The sequence below is a fragment of the Ptychodera flava genome, chromosome 20, assembly GCF_041260155.1.
Source record: "Ptychodera flava strain L36383 chromosome 20, AS_Pfla_20210202, whole genome shotgun sequence".
Taxonomy (NCBI): Eukaryota; Metazoa; Hemichordata; class Enteropneusta; family Ptychoderidae; genus Ptychodera; species Ptychodera flava.
Window position 1 is genome coordinate 5264131 of NC_091947.1, and position 17316 is coordinate 5281446.

General features: G+C 37.2%; 1 protein-coding gene across 2 annotated transcripts in view; it reads left to right on the forward strand.

The window, feature by feature from the left end:
* Nucleotides 1-17316, forward strand: part of LOC139119824 (dedicator of cytokinesis protein 1-like) — a 114181-nt gene that overhangs the window by 420 nt on the left and 96445 nt on the right. The window lies entirely within an intron of this gene.

Below are 17316 nucleotides of genomic sequence, written 5' to 3' on the forward strand. Positions count from 1 at the left end.
AACGAGGCCTCATCGCAACTTGCCTGGCAGAGCTCAGAGTGAACTGGATGTGCAGTATCATATTGCTCGATTCAGGCAATGCTTACTCATAACAAGACCGAAACCCGCCCGACAAGTTCACTTCGGTTTTTTTCTCGCCTGACGTGTGATTCTTTGCGATTCCGTATAAGCAGTTCCCCTATGCATCGGGAACGGAATACATCGCCCAAAACGTCCAATATCAATCTATGCTCTTTTCCGTGATCATTATTGTTACATGTAACGATGCCATTAGCACAGAATAAATACAATGTTGCAGATTATATGCACTAACATACACACGGAGATAGAGCCATCAGGTCCAGGTTGTCACATGTAACAATGACAGAACTGGAATCTGAAACTTCTAAACAACAGTTGCTATGGCTACCCTTCCACATGAGACGATAAAAAAACCATCGAAACATTATCTAGGTCACCAATGACATCATTATGGAGGGAAACACAGTGGCATTGTTTCATGTCTGTTCATCACTGTGTCAGTTGTCAATGGAATTATTGCGATCTTTGTTGACTTCAGGACTGAAGACAACAGTGAACTGTGAAATAACTTTGATAGGAGGAGAGTTGTAGGCTGGGAATGTATGTTTCAGAGTCTGTCATACCGTGTATAGGGGACATTTTTCAATTTTTTGTCTAAATGCATCCTGCAGGCTGCATGGGAAATTTTGAATTTGATATCGAATGTAACATTTCTCATATCCTGTCCTGTAGTCATTTATGAATCCATGATTGTTAGTCTGATAGTGCCATAATGAATTATTTGTGTCTTGTGCTAAGAGATTTGTAAAATCCGAACCAGTCAGTTTCAAATACAAAATGAATATCACTTAAAATTTTATCTGATCTATGCAAATAAAACTGGAGTTTTACACTAAGCTCATCATGTAATAAGGGAAGATGATTGTATCGAATTTCACTTTCTTATGTGGAAAAGTTCGGATCAGGAACTTACTCATAAATGTACGACCAATATCAGTTTTAATGTAGTATGGTAGTAGGGTGACCCTACTACTTCCATGATGTACCCTTGGAGCTAATAGGGTGACCCTACTACTTCCATGATGTACCCTTGGAGGTAGTAGGGTGACCCTACTACTTCCATGATGTACCCTTGGAGGTAGTAGGGAGACCTACTACTTCCATGATGTACCCTTGGAGGTAGTAGGGAGACCCTACTACTTCCGTGATGTACCCTTGAAGGTAGTAGGGTGACCCTACTACTTCCGTGATGTACCCTTGGAGGTAGTAGGGAGACCCTACTACTTCCATGATGTACCCTTGGAGGTAGTAGGGAGACCCTACTACTTCCATGTTGTACCCTTGGAGGTAGTAGGGAGACCCTACTACTTCTGTGATGTACCCTTGGAGGTAGTAGGGAGACCCTACTACTTCCATGTTGTACCCTTGGAGGTAGTAGGGAGACCCTACTACTTCCATGATGTACCCTTGGAGGTAGTAGGGTGACCCTACTACTTCCATGATGTACCCTTGGAGGTAGTAGGGAGACCCTACTACTTCCATGATGTACCCTTGGAGGTAGTAGGGAGACCCTACTACTTCCATGATGTACCCTTGGAGGTAGTAGGGAGATCCTACTACTTCCGTGATACCCTTGGAGGTAGTAGGGAGACCCTACTACTTCCATAATGTACCCTTGGAGGTACATAGGGTGACCCTACTACTTCCGTGATGTACCCTTGGAGGTAGTAGGGAGACCCTACTACTTCCATGTTGTACCCTTGGAGGTAGTAGGGAGACCCTACTACTTCCATGATGTACCCTTGGAGGTAGTAGGGTGACCCTACTACTTCCATGATGTACCCTTGGAGGTAGTAGGGAGACCTACTACTTCCATGATGTACCCTTGGAGGTAGTAGGGAGACCTACTACTTCCATGATGTACCCTTGGAGGTAGTAGGGAGACCCTACTACTTCCATGATGTACCCTTGGAGGTAGTAGGGTGACCCTACTACTTCCATGATGTACCCTTGGAGGTAGTAGGGAGACCCTACTACTTCCATGATGTACCTTGGAGGTAGTAGGGAGACCTACTACTTCCATGATGTACCCTTGGAGGTAGTAGGGAGACCTACTACTTCCATGATGTACCCTTGGAGGTAGTAGGGAGACCTACTACTTCCATGATGTACCCATGCCGTCATGCAGTGTCTCCAATATAAAGGTAGTCTCAACTAAGATCACCACGCTTCTCTAAAAATAGACCAAATTTTCGACATAGGAACTTACCTTTCTTTTTAAAGGGTTAGTGATATTATTTTGGATGACACCTTTTGCTTTATTCTGTTGGGAATAACATGTCCACATTGAAGATGAGGTAATGATTCCTCCAAGGGTACATCATGGAAGTAGTAGGGTCTCCCTACTGCCCCCAAGGGTACATCATGGAAGTAGCAGGGTCTCCCTACTACTTCCAAGGGTACATCATGGAAGTAGTAGGGTCTCCCTACTACCTCCAAGGGTACAACATGGAAGTAGTAGGGTCTCCCTACTACTTCCAAGGGTACATCATGGAAGTAGTAGGGTCTCCCTACTACTTCCAAGGGTACATCATGGTACATGTCGTGCCACTTCATCTTAATTCTTATGCCCTTGTCATAATCATCTGGAACTTACATGTAGAGTGTCTTTTTATACCAGTCTCTAGAATTATTTCAAGAATTTTTGTTATTAGAGAGATCTGCAGAAATCTCAGGAGTATGTTCCATGGGAGGTGCATTGTTTGGACCAGAAGGGGAGGGGCAAAGGCTGAGTATAGATCTACATGTATGGCAAATTTTGGCATCAATGGAAGCAACATGTTTGTATTGGAGAAAATGAACGCTATTGTAATAAGGCTACTTAACATTCTTAAAACATTCAAAATTTACAAGTGATTATAGATGCCAGAAAAACACTTGATGATGCTGAACTTCGGTCAAAAAATGCATTGACCATGTACAACCCAAAGGAGGTAATTCTGATTTGTGCATTTAAAATATTTCATCAGAAAGCAGTGCAGGAGACGGTAATAAAAAGTTGTTGTGGTTTGTGCAAAGCATGCATTGCCTTTACGGTTCTCACTGTGACAGTGAAATGTGACTGCAGTTTCTCAGTTTCTGTCAGCAACACTTCAACTGTAACCAAATACTCTGCCATTTTATCCACATTTTATCAAATTTCAAAGTGAATAGGTTGCTCATACTCACATATGTGTTGACTAATTTCTAACTTTCCATTGGCACATTACCTGTCGACTAGGATCTGTGCACATTTATTTCATTCTATACATACATGGATGTACTCCAAAGCTATTCAAATCTCATGCTAGGTTATACTATGTTAGGTTTGTGAGTGAGACGACTGGAACTTTGGCCTAATCTTTCTTCTTTCCTGTAGTGTTATCATGTACATACATGTATATTTATTGTCACAGCAAATTCCATAGCTGCTGCATGATCTGAACAACATGTTGTGTGTTTGCCATGCAGTGCATTATTCCTTCTTGAAGCCATCCAAGTGTTTGTGCAATGTCAGCTAGGGAGACTGCAGCAGTGTATGCCATCCATTTGTTTGTGCAGAATCAGCAAATGTGACTGCAGGATATGCTAAATGTTTACAGTGTCAGTAAGTTCAGAGGTACCACAGTGTGTACCGGTACACAATGTATATGCCATCCAAGTGTTTGTTGAATATCAGCTCAGGGGACTGCAATATACATGTACCTGCCTTAAAAGTGTTTAATGCAATACCAGCTAAGGCGACTGCAGGATACATGTACATGTATGCCACCCAAATGTTTGTGCAATGTCATCTAGGGGTAAATGCCATCCAAGTGTTTATGCAGTAATAGGCTAAGGGCCTGCTGTATTTGGTAATGTCAACTAAGGGGTACCACAGTTGTTTTCATTGTGATGGCATCAAGTATTGATAGAGAACAACCCAGAGTTGGCACACTGATCTGTCTTTTTTCATTCAATTTGGGACAAATAATTATTCTGTATGCATCCATGGTCAAATATTTAGTATTGATGATGTGAAATGGTGGCATTTCATATACATCAAACAAAATAGTGTAAAAATGTAACACCAGTGTTTTGTGCAATGAGGTGTGTTTTGCAGATAATACCCTACATATGATGTAGATACACATCATGTACAGTTTCTGTGTCTCTATGAGCTATGTTGTGCAGTCATAGTAGTGAAAGAGAATTGCATACTAGTGTTTCCTTTCAGTCATCACAACACAAATATTGGATGCCATTTAAATCATAACAAAAATCTATTAGCATACAATAATGCATTGTGCTTTGTTCTATGCAAGATGAACAAAATGGAAGAAACTGACTGAAAATATATTTAGCTGTAAATGTAGATATTTGAAACATAATACCAACATGATTTATCGGTCTCTAGAATGCCTCAAAATGTTATCACCATATCAGTATTGCAAACCACAACATAATAAATTATATCAAAATATTTGCATTACAAATTTGCAGGCATACAGTTTACATCATCAGTGTTTTAAACACTGAATCAGTTTCCTGATTGTATCTACATGTATAGATATCGGTTTGATGTAGTGTGTGGTGTGATATTTCCAGAAATTTTTGTATTTCTCTAGAAGACATCATTTACAAACATCCTCCTTATTTCAAGTATCAGTTACAGAAGATCCTTGTCGTCTTTTGGATTTCAGCTCTGCTGTGATCGACATAGAGCTTTTCAAATAGATGGTTTCGATGTTCATCCAGCACCTCCAACACTACTAGTTTGATTGCTCTATTATTAAGCATGGAGATGCCTGGAGGTGACCTCAGTCAGTTTGTTTGAATTATGATGAAATGTGCAGTATTGTATTTTAGGCGTATTTCTCTCATTTGGTCTTTTGATTTTGATATATAATATACATGTACAGGTCGCGAGGTTTGATGATGTCATATTCTGGATTTTTCCATGCGATCGCACGGAACATTTTCAAAATGTCCGCCATTGTAAACAAACTGTACGCGTGGCGACGGCCGACATCGATGCATTTTGGACTCGCAAATGAAACACCATTTGAGAGAAGGACTTTAGTAAAAATTTGACACAAAGATTTCCCAACAACAATATGTGATAGTGAAGTGATAGTTGATGAAGAAAAGTTAATCGGTCTTGACAGTAATCGAGACTTGCATAGTTTTGTACATGATGGAGACTGACCACTCACTGGAAATACCTTCACTTGCGGGCGACCGTCGACCATTGGACTATCAAGTGAGATTTTACCCCGAATTCCAGCTAAATATGCATCTGATGTTAAAATAGTCATTATGATTGGAAAGATGATTAAATTTTATCCTAGGATCATATCAACATTGGTGAATATTTTGTTGATTTTGAGTTCAGAATTGTTGGTAATTTGCGTAAGGTGTTTTCTGCCGGAGTCACACAATTAATTCAGCAGGCAGGTGAGTTGTGCATGCAAGCCCTATTCAGCATGCAGAGGGAATTTGTTCAGTGTGGTAAAATCTGCAATATTGTATTTTTTAGAATATTTCTCTCATTTTTGGTCAAAAAATCTCCTAAACAGCTGATCCAATGGCTTCAATCATAACATTTGGTATGGAGATGTGAGGCGTGACCTCATTTAGATTTATTAAAATTATACTGAAATCTACAAGACTATTTTTAGGAAGATTCTCTCATCTTTTAGTAAAGTGTTCTTCCAATCAGAGTGTCCAGTTCCTTTGATATTTGCTGGCCAGGCCATAGGGATTTATCAATCAGATCATAATTTTACTCCTCCAATTTATGGTGAAATCTGCAATTTGCTAACTCTGCAAAGTCCAGTTTGCCAATTTAAGTGAAATATCTGAAACATTTTTTCCAGTCCCCACGGACACCGTCCGGGGGGACTTATAGGTTTGGTCATGTCCGTGCGTGTGTGCATGCGTGCGTGTGTGCGTGCGTGCGTGCGTGCGGTGTCCGTCTGTCCGTCCGTCCGTCCGTCCGTCCGTCCGTTCACGCAGATATCTCAGAGATGCCTGAAGCGATTTCATTCAAACTTGGTACAAGGATTACTTCATATGTCATACAGATGCACGTCGATTTGTTTTGTGATACGATCCAATATGGCTGCCAGGCGGCCATTTTATTACGATTTTTTCATGTACAGAGCCATAATTCAGGCATGTTTCAACTGATTTTATTCAAAGTTGGTACAAGGACATTGACCAGTGTCATAGATATGCACGTCGATTCTTTTTGTGATACGATCCAATATGGGCGCCGTGCGGCCATTTTGTTACGATTTTTTCATGTACAGAGCCATAACTCAGGCATATCTCAACCAATTTCATTCAAAATTGGTACAAGGACATTGACCTATGTCATACATATGCACGTCAATTTGTTTTGTGATACGATCCAATATGGCCGCCAGGCGGCCATTTTATTACGATTTTTTCATGTACAGAGCCATAACTCAGGCAGTTTCTACAGATTTTATTCAAAGTTGGTACAAGGATATTGACCAATGTCATAGCTATGCACATCAATTTGTTTTGTGATACAATCCAATATGGCCGCCAGGCGGCCATTTTGTTACGATTGTTTCATGTACAGAGCCATAACTCAGGCATATCTCAACCAATTTCATTCAAAATTGGTACAAGGACATGACCTAGTCATACATATGCACGTCAATTTGTTTTGTGATACGATCCAATATCACGATTTTTTCATGTACAGAGCCATAACTCAGGCATGTTTCTACAGATTTTATTCAAAGTTGGTACAAGGACATTGACCAATGTCATAGCTATGCACATCAATTTGTTTGTGATACGATCCAATATGGCCGCCAGGCGGCCATTTTGTTACGATTGTTTCATGTACAGAGCCATAACTCAGGCATATCTCAACCAATTTTATTCAAAATTGGTACAAGGACATTGACCTATGTCATACATATGCACATTGATTTGTTTTGTGATTCGATCCAATATGGCCACCATGTGGCCATTTTATTACGATTTTTTCATCTCCTGAACTGCAACTCAGACATGTATCAAGCGAATTTATTCAAAAGTATTTTTATCACAGACCTAATGAGAGGACTCTATCCTCTCTGAGGACCTGTAATCAAAGCACCCATTAACAAGTGGGGACTGTGTCATCAACGATGACTTTTTTCAGATATGCTGCTCCAGTATTTCTGTATATAGTAACCCACTTAGTGACTACAGTACATTGTAGTTGCTGTGCGCTTATTCATTTTAGGTTGTATGTGCCTCCAAAGTGAAAGACCTAACTTTTGCTCAAACTTTTCTCAAAGAATATTTAACCATTTTGGGGTGGCCACGCAAAGTTTGGTACTAGTGAAATAAATTAACCAAGATTTACCGATGTTTGAAATTTAAAATGGCCACCATCCCTTGATTTTCGAAAAATTAAGGGGGTGAAAACTTTTCTCACTCAAAAGGCTTCAAAAATGAGCCTCCATGAGTGGTAGATCAGAAGAGAATTTAAAAAGTTTGGGGGTCTGAATATCTGTCCCTAAGACACACTCTACCTTTAAACAAAAAGATGCTGGACTGACATTTGTGTTAACAGTTTTTAGCTACTATAGACTTTAGTCTATAGAAGCTATTGGGATGGGTATCCGTCCGGCGTACGTCGTCAGTCTGTATGTATGTATGTATGTATGTCCGTTTGTGAGGCGTCTGTCCACTCAAATATCTTGAGAACCGCAGTACTTACTGATTTGATATTTGTTGTGTAGATGAAAATATGATTTTGAGAAACTATTTTTTTTAATTTTTTGATATTGTTGAAAATAGGCAAATTAATGCCAAAAAAGGTGTTTTTGGTAAAAAATCTTCTTCTTCATAACCGCTGGTCAGACAGCTTTGTTATTTGGTATACAGGTCCCTAGGGATAACCCATCTTAGATTTGTTCAAATTGTGATGAAATATGCAAATGTGTATTTTTAAGGAATTTTTTTGTCATTTTTGGTCAAAATTTGACTTACATTGTATGTAATTCTTGTACTGTAAAACCCTATCAATCACCCAGAAAAAAATAATTAATATGATTTTAAATAATTGAATTAATTAGGAAATCATCAAAGCCAAAGTAATTTTAGTGTGGAATTATCAGAACTTTCAACTTTTTTTGACAGTTCATAGTGAAATGCTTACCATCTGGAGTATTAAAACATGTAAAGGCAACTTTCCTGAATCCCAACTTTGACATATTCTGAACCGTCATTTATTGTGCCCTGTATGTTATCTAAAAGAAATTGCTCATAATAGTTTGTCATGATAGGGTGGTCAAATAAATAGAGATAGAGAAAGTTCTAATTTCCATTTATGGTTGACTTGGTAAGGATAAAACAAGATTACTTTTTGAGGAAAAAAATAGAGTGGTCAATTAAAAGAGTGGTCAAAGTGATAGGGTTTTTATGGTAAAGCTGGGCTGTAAGATTCCTCATGTGCTATTTATAGCAATTATGCAATCTGTGTAAACAGTGCAATGAAAGTGTAACATGACTCCTTATAATGCTTTTGATGACCTTGAACTTATTAACTTACAAACATTTGTCTCTTCAGTGTGCTTTCTCTGAGTACGTACAGTCTTCAACTTATTCAACAGAACTTACTTACAATGTTAATTTGAAAGTTAAAATGTGCTTGGTTAATATGATGAAAATACAAATATAGATAACCAGCTGAAGATTCTCTATAACCTGACAGATATGCTGTTTTATTATGACGTAAATCTTGATTAAAGCAAGTCTTGTTTACTTTAATTAGAATGTAATTAACTCTCGTTTATTTGCTATTATAGACTAATATAGTCTGATGAAATATGCAAATCTGTATTTTTACGGAATTTTTTTCCATTTTGGTCAGGCCATCCTGAATGAGCTATCAAAGATATCCACCTTCTTCATCAATACATGTGTCACAAAAGGTTATTCTCTTCATAACACAGCAGAGCTCTGTCAACTGTTGAGTCGCTTGTTTTTTCAAAACCGCTGGTCAGACAGCTTTAATATTTGGTTTACATGTCCCTAGGATGACCTTAGTGAGATAATTTCATACAGTCAGGGGAAATACTTAATTTTTATCCATGTCTATAGTAGCTTCAGGGACTTTGGCCCTATGTTTAATGCATACAATGTATGATACACATGTATGATACATGTGATCACAGGCGTACGGAATGTTCCTAGATCGTCGTCGGATGGGAAGTGACTGACACTGTACTGTGAGGCCGAAGGCCGAACCTCGGTACTGTATAAGAATACAAGGTATGTCACGGAAAAATCGACCGGTGGCCCAAAACAAACGAAATAAAGCATCTACCTCAAAAAAATTACATCGACCGGTCGGAAATACCTTCAAACTTTCAAATCTTTACTCTGGTTACAGAATTCTTTCAAATCTGCCAGTTATGGGCGATAATTGACTGTCCGGCAAATACTCGCACTTGCATTGCCACTCCGCCATTTTGAATAGCTGTTTTACTCCCAAAGCCTTTGCAAGTGGACGAGTGACCCCGTGACCCCACAACCGCTAAATTCAACCGTTACCGTTAGGTAAATTTCATACTGTCAGTGAATACAACTTCAGCTATCTGGCAACAAGGCAATCAACGCAAACCATCGCCTCGGCAGCGTGATGTTCAAATCCGCCATCTGACATTGTAAACAAACTCTTTACGGGGTCACTAGTCCACTCGCAAAGGCTTTTGGGAGTAAAACAGCTATTCAAAATGGCGGAGTGGCAATGCAAGTGCGAGTATTCGCCGGACAGTCAATTATCGCCCATTACTGGCAGATTTGAAAGAATTCTGTAACCAGAGTAAAGATTTGAAAGTTTGAAGGTATTCCGACCGGTCGATGTAATTTTTTTGAGGTAGATGCTTTATTTCGTTTGTTTTGGGCCACCGGTCGATTTTTCCGTGACATACCTTGTATTCTTATACAGTACCGAGGTTCGGCCTTCGGCCTCACAGTACAGTGTCAGTCACTTCCCATCCGACGACGATCTAGGAAACATTCCGTACGCCTGTGCATGTGATGTAGTTTTGTATTATCTCATATCACCGAGTGTTCACTCCAACAATTCTATGAAAAAAGATAAATTTTGCCGATATTTATTCTTTCAACAATGTATTCATCTGAGACAAAGGATCAGAAGCAGGTCAAAAGTTACATCCATTGTCCCTCAACCATGGGGCTCATCTTAAACCTTATTGGATGATCAGTCTAATGAAATTTTCAACTTGAACACTTGTCCAAAAGTATTGAGTTGTTAAATATTATCTGATGATCATTTTAAGGATAACTTTATACTTGGTAAAATCAGAAATATGACTGCAAGTTAGTTTTGTCAGTAATTTATATCAATGTGTGGTACAAGAAGGTCACATAACCATGAATTTCAGGAGATGTCTTGTTACCATGGATTTTAAGAGATGTCATGTGGAGAAAACTGAATTGTGAACATCCAAGTGTTGCAAGGTTATTATTTTAAGGTTTTATTGTAAAGAGATTTCTCAGAATGTGGTCCCGCCTCTTAATGAAGGAACACTGTGTTTGAAGCTGTGTATTTTAAGACCTCAAAAAATACAGACATGTTTCAAGGTGATTTCCAGGCCATATGGTGTACAGATCAACACAGATGCATTCAACATACTTGATTTGACAAATATGGGTCGAAAATGTGACATAGACTCTGTCATAAAACCTGATTTTGAAATTACAAAGATTGGCAAACAGGATTGTTTGGTATGCAAATGATACAACACTCGGTTCAAAATGCATTCAACAGTACAAATACATGTGTACACTGTATGTACCATACCCTCTATATTCAAATTGTATTTAAATTTAGCTAGTACTCAAGGCAATAATATTGTTATTTTTATAATTGAATTGTATTGCATATGTGAGTAGACAAGAAAAATGATGAGAAAAAGTAGTGCTCGTAGTTTAATTTTTGACGTACATGTACATGTACAGCAAATATCACATAGAAATATGCCATACCCTTTGATTGTGTACAGTATGTAGTGTTTTGTGAAAAGTTATGCCCTTAAACATGTACAGTACATACACATGTACAATGTACATTTACATGTAGGGAGCTGATTAAGAATGAAGCATTGCTATTTCCTTCAAGCGACTAGTTCTTAAATATTCTTTGACTAATGAAGTTCAGATTGACTACATGTAAGTAAGTAGTGAAGACACAATGAAATCTCTATCCAAAATGATAAAAAAATTGCAGAGGGAAGCATTTCTTTCACAATAGGTTCTTTTTGTACAGAAAGGAAATATCTTGTTATTTTATTTTGAGATATTGCATGGTGACACCTCTTTTTGAAGTTGTTTTTCAACATTATTGTTCTTGGTCTATGTGAAAGTTTAACCCTTATCCTGCCAAGTCCATATTTCACCATTAGATCAAGATGGTTAAAATTAACGAAACACAACATATTCCATATGGTGTATTTTCACATAATACTGTACATTTGAAAGCTGTTGAAAACATAGATACTGTAAAGTTGATATTTTTGGACTAAAGATGCCATAACAGACCAAGCCAAGTGGGTGAAAATATGTCAGGTTTTGACTCAATACCGCTTTTTACTGACTTGGCTGTTGGGGAAGTGATACTGTCTGGCAGGAAAAGGGTTAAAGAAAATGAAAGTGCCTCTTAGGATAATACTGCTTACTGAAAAGTTGAATTCACCAAGGCCAGTCACTGGCAGCCAATGTCTTACATGTATATGTAGATATAGGAACTCATGACACCAGTACACGCAATTTTGCATGTACACAAGTTGACAACATTAGACTATTTTTTAGGGTGTACATTGTTCCGCATTGTCTACAGGTGAAACGAAATGGAAGTGCTCAGAGACAGAATTAGAAAATTTGAAGTTTATTTAACCTTTTCAGCTGTACTTTGCTAGTAAATCTACTTTCAGGGCCAGGAAAATAGTCCTTGAATTGTTGCAGGTAATTTGACTTCAATTAGTACTTTGACTACATAAAACAGAAGTTTTAAACAATGGTTGCCAGTAAAATTAATCCATAAATTATAAATTATTGATTAGCTATCAGAATTACAGCAGTGAACAAATGCTTGGTTTTCAGCATGAATTGCAGTACACTAACAGCATGTTTTGTACATGCAATTTTGATATTGTCCTAACTGCTGTATAGTTATGTACTGTGTGGCATTTTAAATGTTTGTTGAGAGTACAAACTGTGTCTTGTATTATTAGTATGTCAGTATTATTCTATTAATGTGATTTTTTCAATCACTGGCAAATTCTAAGATAATCTTGCATAACTGTTAATATTCTTGTGGAAAACTCAACCAAGAAGTCTTAAATCATATGACAGTTGATGTGCAGTATGCGGAAATAGTCAGTTAGTCTATGACACAATGTCTGTGTGACCTGTGATGTGACAGTTGACATGCAGTATGCGGAAATAGTCAGTTAGTCTGTGACACAGTGTTTGATCACACTGGTTTCCCCTGTCATCTATGATCCTATTGTACTGTCAAGCCACTGTGTACACATCTGTCAAATCAACAGGGACTGTTTATCTCAGTGGTCTTGTCACTGAAATTAAAGCCGAGAAAAAACATACTGGTTTCATGTCGGGACATTTTGCAATTGATGTCATGTATTTCCCTCTAAATGCTATAAAGCCCATGATATATGACAGGTACTTGTACTGTAACAGTTATTTTTACTGACTGCAGACTACTTCCTCTTCTTTACAAGCATCTTAGAGAAAGGTACAACTGCACAAACAATCTTTTCTACCATTGTAGGGTATTATAAGGGAAAACTGCACATGGTGTTTTACATGTAATTTTGCTGATATGGTATACACTGTATATGGTAAGATATTTTGGTTATGATATTAGCCATGTGCAGGGATATACTACAGTGAAGATTTCATTGAAGTTGCAGGCACCAAAGAAGGATGAAAAACACATGCACAGGTCTTAAAGAGATGTAAAAATTATTACAAACAAATGATTTCTATTCTATGACAGTCAGTTTCATCGGTAGTTTATTTCAGTGTTACAATGAAGTTTCACCCTTTGCTAGTGGTACATGTACATGTAGAGTGACTGTGTATGGTGGGCTAGAATATCTGTACACAAAACAAAAATAGTCAAAGTTTGCATTTGGAAAGAGTGAAATCATTGATTGATTTGCTCTGGTAGAATATCTATGGTGAAACCTAGACACAGATACCACAGACAGACATGTAATACCATGTTTGCATTGTACAGTTGAACAGGATACTATATTGCATTTAATGCTTTGTCTCTAGGTTTCAGTTTGCCAAAACAAGGTTAAATCTCACAGGGTTCAAGGCTGCCTCTAAATTAATCTTCACATGCAATGTTACTAGTAATAGAAACCTGACTGCCAATAACAGTGAGTCTGTGAACTCTGTAATCAGGCAATACATGTAGGTCAAGGACAACAGTTTGTTAATTTGTCAAAATTCTACTCAAGGAAGACTAGAAATGCATAGAGAGACAGATGCACACACATATTGGTATATTCAAATGCATGCACACACACATGAAGTGTATATAGTACATACACCCATTCTCGCAAGCCCATGCATGATTGCCGCTCTGTAGACCTATGCAAAAATCAAGTTGCAAAGCTGTTGCTATGAAGGTGTGTGTGGTGTACGATGATGACATGGCACCCTCATCAGCATCATTCTTAGCATTTTGTTGCAAGTATACAGATATGACATACATGTTCAGGTCACATACATACATGTATATCGGTACTTGTATTCCATCAATGTGTGCCTTGTTATACATGTATGTTTATGTGTACAGTAAGTCGAAAGATCACATCGTGAAATCAAAGTGAACTGTCTCCATATTTCTACTTCCTGCATTCCGTGGATTATAAAAACTTGTGTTGCATTTTATTTTATAAAGACTATCCAACAGTCATCAATATTGAAGATTAATCAGATTGTATGTACCCTTAGTTCTATTTACTACCAAATATCAATCATCCTTAGTAAAATTGAATTTCAAAATTGTTTTGATAGACTTTACTAGTAATTAATTAATGATAAGCTACACTGCACTGTATAAATATACTGTCATGCTGTAACTAATATTTACAGATACAGATCATTCTAACAGCAATCTATGATCGTCTGTAATTGTACAACAGTTGTGTACAACAGGTTGTTAGCGTATACAGGAAGACACAGCCATTTTATACAGGTCGAAATCTACCATAAGATTATATCTCAGAAAACGGGGAGAAATACTTGTCTATTTCTGTGGTTTGTGTAGAATATTTGTATTATTGATGTTTTTCAATGACCAAAATATACCCTAGATGGTGTACACACAAGGTTTTGTTCCGATATATTGCGATAGAATTTGAATAGATGTCAATTTTACAAAGCAGACAGTTTTTACAGAACAAGTACATGTATGTCAAATAGATAATGACAATAACTTCCATTCCTATATGTATAAGAATCTATCTGCTGTTCATAAATACTGGACAATGGACTGATTTTTTTCAAAGTAATGAAGATGCAGTAATGCACTTTTGTATAAAATAGTCCTCCCACAATTATTTTGAGCATTTGAACAAACAAATTTGATGTGTTGTAATGTTTGTGATACCATTAGAGAGTTGTGCATGTACAACACACATGTAATGTACATGTGAAGGAAACTCATTTCAGACATTATGTCAACTTATTAAGCTAGAATGGGCCTTGGTGGCAGATATTCTGATTCTCAAAACTTTTCATCACCTTTTTGGTCTACTGCTTGAGAGCTCACTCTAAAGCTTTTCAAGTTAGAAAAATTTTCACCCTCTTAATTTTTCAAAAATCAAAAAAGTTTCGTTTCCCCATAGAGATAATGCAGGGATGGTAACACTTTTGAATTTGAAATATCAGCAAATTAAGGAAATATTTGTTTTCAGAAATGTTGCATTTAATTGAAAGTTTGAAGTATTTGAAAAAGTTACATGTAGAGATAACGTGAGTGTTTTTAACCAGAAAATAACCATGAATTCTCAGTGTAGTATTATAGTGGTAATAGTATGTACGTAATTGCAAAATGTAAATTAGCAATTATACCTGTATTTTCTGCTGTAATTTAGATATATTTTATATCCAGCAGATTCAGAAAGTGATTATTTTCCTCTTGTCTTTTGACTTAGGTCAGGTTTCATTCATAAATGACGAAAAACTTTTCTGCAGATGATCATTACTAGATACATGTATGTCCTCTTTTTCTGCTGGTGTCTACAGAACACATACTACCTTGCAGTGATACACGTAGGTTATTGTCAGTATAAAGAGAGCATCAATTGATACACAATGAACTTGAACCTCAAACTACTTTTACACTGTTCTATAAATGAATTCACCATCCATGCAATACACGTATATAATTGTATATATAAGTGGTGTCTTTGTTCAGCTTACTGTTGAAATTTCTTATGTAATGTTTGAATTTGTTGGAGGCAGGTGTTTAACAAAATTTAATTTTGCAAGAAAGTGATTAAAAGTAATATATCATCAAAAAGTTCAGGACTTCTTGGGACGTGACTCATTATCAATGTGGGTTCTTTTCCAGAAATGACATTATGTCATCCTATTGAGGTTGATTCAGTCAATACAAGAATGACATGCATGTATAAACAATACATAACAATCCATGCAATTTTTACTGAGTAAATACATGCTGTATACATGTTTGCCATCATATTCAATTGTTAGCAGTGCATATTCTGCTTCATTAGCAAGCTCAGAAATCTTCACTGAATATACATGTATTAATAACATTCTTGTCATAATTAACAAATGATACATTGACATATATTTAAGGTTGTGAAAAAAATTATCCACAAAAAATTAAAATTTTTGAGTTGCTATTTGGCAAAATTTGAAATGAATTCAGCTGTTTTACAAACATTGCAATACCATTTGCAGTACCATCGAGTGTAATTCTTGTAAAATTTGTGTTCTATGACATCCACAGTAAACCAGTGTTGCACATACATGTACATGTAATTGGTAAGCCAGTGTTGCACATAACTGCTAAAGCCAATGTTAGACATACCGGTAACTGGTGAGCCAGTGTTGCACATAACTGGTAAGCCAATGTTAGACATACCGCTAACTGGTGAGCCAGTGTTGCACATAACTGGTAAGCCAATGTTGTACATACATGTGGTAACTGGTAAGCCAGTGTTGCACATAACTGCTAAAGCCAATGTTAGACATACTGGTAACTGGTGAGCCAGTGTTGCACATAACTGGTAAGCCAATGTTGTACATACATGTACATGTACATGTGGTAACTTGTAAGCCAATGTTGCATATAACATTACAGCAAAAAACAGGATGGTTGAACAGTCTCATATACATTACGTTTACTTTTTTGTACGTGGCACACAAGTTTTGTAGATAACATTGAAGATAAAAAGAACCGACTCATTTGAGTGTCTGGATAGAATACACAAGGGAATTGCTAAATTACTAAGCTACTGCAGTGAACTGCAATAAAACTGCTTACACTAATTAGTTTCAGCTGTAGCCAGCTGGCAGATTGGCGTGTAGTGTGTTATAACTGGGCAGTTTCTGTTTCACCCGTGGCCACTTTAGTGTTGACCAAGGTTACTTGATACAGACAAAAAATTCTGCTCGTCCAAAGGCAAAACTAGCTCTGTCTGGGGTTGTATATAGAAGTTTACGATTGGCACCCTGTGTTCAAGATTAAGATACAATGTAACATTTTACTGTGCACTGGTCCATGTACAAATCTTGTTTATTTCAACTTCTCCAGACAAACTGTCTGCATGGGACATACAATGTTGTCGACTTTGCAAGCTGGGTACAGCTGAAACTAATTAGTGTGAGCAGTTTTATTGCAGTTCACTGCAGTAGCTTAGTAATTTAGCAATTCCCTTGTGTGCTCTATCCAGACACACAAATGAGTCGGTTTTTTTTATCTACAATGTTATCTACAAAACTTGTGTGACACATACAAAAAAGTAAACGTAATGTATATGAGACTGTCCAACCATCCTGTTTTTTGCTGTAGGTAAAGCCAACAATAATATATAATCATGATGTGAATAAATTTGTAGAAAATAGTATTAAATGTGTGTTTTAATGCTATACAATGTCATGTAATTGCTACTTTCTGTAAGTTTGCATTAATTTCAGTGTCAT